The sequence below is a fragment of the Phoca vitulina genome, unplaced genomic scaffold (genome assembly GCF_004348235.1).
Source record: "Phoca vitulina isolate PV1807 unplaced genomic scaffold, GSC_HSeal_1.0 scaffold60, whole genome shotgun sequence".
Lineage (NCBI taxonomy): Eukaryota > Metazoa > Chordata > Mammalia > Carnivora > Phocidae > Phoca > Phoca vitulina.
The window spans coordinates 9,567,868-9,569,891 of NW_022589763.1; the positions used below are offsets into that span (position 1 = coordinate 9,567,868).

The 2,024-nt window shown below is 46.5% G+C and overlaps 1 non-coding gene across 1 annotated transcript; it reads left to right on the plus strand.

Annotated features, from left to right (window-relative positions):
* Nucleotides 1-1,583: 1,583 nt before the first annotated feature.
* Nucleotides 1,584-1,690, plus strand: LOC116623782. Its single transcript, XR_004297760.1, has one exon. It is a non-coding gene; the product is annotated as a U6 spliceosomal RNA (small nuclear RNA).
* The last annotated feature ends 334 nt before the right edge of the window (nt 1,691-2,024 follow it).

Sequence of the window (2,024 nt, forward strand, 5' to 3'; positions counted from 1 at the left end):
TTGATTGAATTTGTCTTTATAAGACAAATTGTTTTCAGAAGAGAGGTTAGCTCTCGCAGGGGGGGGTGCTAAACAATGCAGTGGCAACTGGCCCTACATTTTTTTTTTTTAAGATTTTATTTATTTATTTGAGAGAGCGAGTGATAGAGCATGAGAGGGGGTGGGGAGGGGCAGAGGAAGAGGCAGAGGGAGAAGCAGACTCCCCACTGAACAGGGAGCCCCATGCGGGGCTCGATCCCAGGACCCCGGGATCATGACCCGAGCCGAAGGCAGACACTTAACCGACTGAGCCACCCAGGCGCCCTGGCCCTACATTTTTTATATTGCTTTCCTGAGGCTCAACTCCCATATGAGTTGTTTTAATGTACAATGTTTTTTTTTTTTTTTTTAAAGATTTTATTTATTTATTTGAGAGAGAGAATGGGAGAGAGAGAGAGCACATGAGAGGGGGGAGGGTCAGAGGGAGAAGCAGACTCCCTGCTGAGCAGGGAGCCCGATGCGGGACTCGATCCCAGGACTCCAGGATTATGACCTGAGCTGAAGGCAGTCGCTTAGCCAACTGAGCTACCCAGGCGCCCTTAATGTACAATGTTTTGATCCGTCATGATTAGGAGCTCATTTCTCTCTTATTCTAAAGGGCATGTGGGGTTGTTTAGGAAGAAGTGACCACAGACTCAGGCAGAGGCGTCTTTTATTATAGGAGTCGATGCTTCTACCACTGGAATCCCACACGGCAGACCTCAGAAGCCTCCACAGTGGTGGGGCATATTGTTTCTGGAAACACTTCCTCCTCTAGTTCTCCCAGCACAAGTGAGTCTTCATTTGGAAAATGATGAATGTATTAGTGTAAATGCCCTTGTGGGCCCACAGACTCTCTTGTGAACTTTGTTGTTGATCATGCAGGTTTAGCGAGGCATCATTTACCAATAGTATACTTCGTCCTTTTTATGTATACAGTTCCAAGAGTTTTGAGAAACAGATATAGTCATGTAACTACCACCACAATCAAGATATAGAATATTCGTATCGCTTCAAGAAGTTGCCCACTGCCTCCCACCAATCCCCAGTTCCTGACAACCACTGATCTCTGTCCCTATAGCTTGGCCTTTTACAGAATGCCACAGAAATGGAATCTTAACACTACATCGTCTTTTGTCTCTCGCTGTTTTTACTCCCCATAATGCTTTTGAGGTTTGTTCATGTTGTTGACCGGATCGGTGCTTTGTTCTTTTTTATAGTACTGATCACAGTATGCACCACAGATTGTTTATACGTTTTCTTGTTGATGGAGCATTTGGGTTGTTTCGAGTTTGGGACGATGATGGGCGGCGCCCCTATAAACGTTCCCCGTACAGAGGCTTATGTGGGAGTGTGTTTCCATTTCTCCTGTTGTCTTAGTTTGGGCCTTTATAACAAAGTGCCATGGACGGAGTGGCTTATAAACAGCAGAAATTTATATCTCAGGTCTGGAGGCAGGAAGACCAAGATCAGGGTGCCAGGCATGGTCAGGTTCTGGTGGGGGGCCTCTTGCAGGTCGGGGGAGGGCTGTCTTCTTGTTGTAGCCCCAGAAAGAGGGCACGAGAATGCTCGTTTTGGCAGCTCACACACTAAAACTGGACCGCCACTGAGAAAATTAGCATGGCCCATGAGCAAGGATGACATGCCAGTTTGTGAAGTGGGCCATATTAAAAAAAAAAAAAAAAAAAGAGGGTGAGGGGCGCCTGGCTGGCTCAGTCGGTTAAGTGTCTGCCTCAGCTCAGACACTGGGATGGAGCCCTGAGTCGGGCTCTCTACTCGGTGGTGAGTCTGCTTCTCCCTCTCCCTCTGAATAAATAAATAAATAAACAAAATCTTAAAAAAAAAAAAAAAAAAGGAGGTGAGAGAGTCCTTTTATAAGGCACTGATCCCAATCCTGTGGGCTCCACCCTCATGACCTAATCACGTCCCAAAGCCCCACCTCCTTATACCATCATACTGGGGTTAGGCATGGGAATGCTGAGGGCACGTTCTTCTTCTTCTTTTTT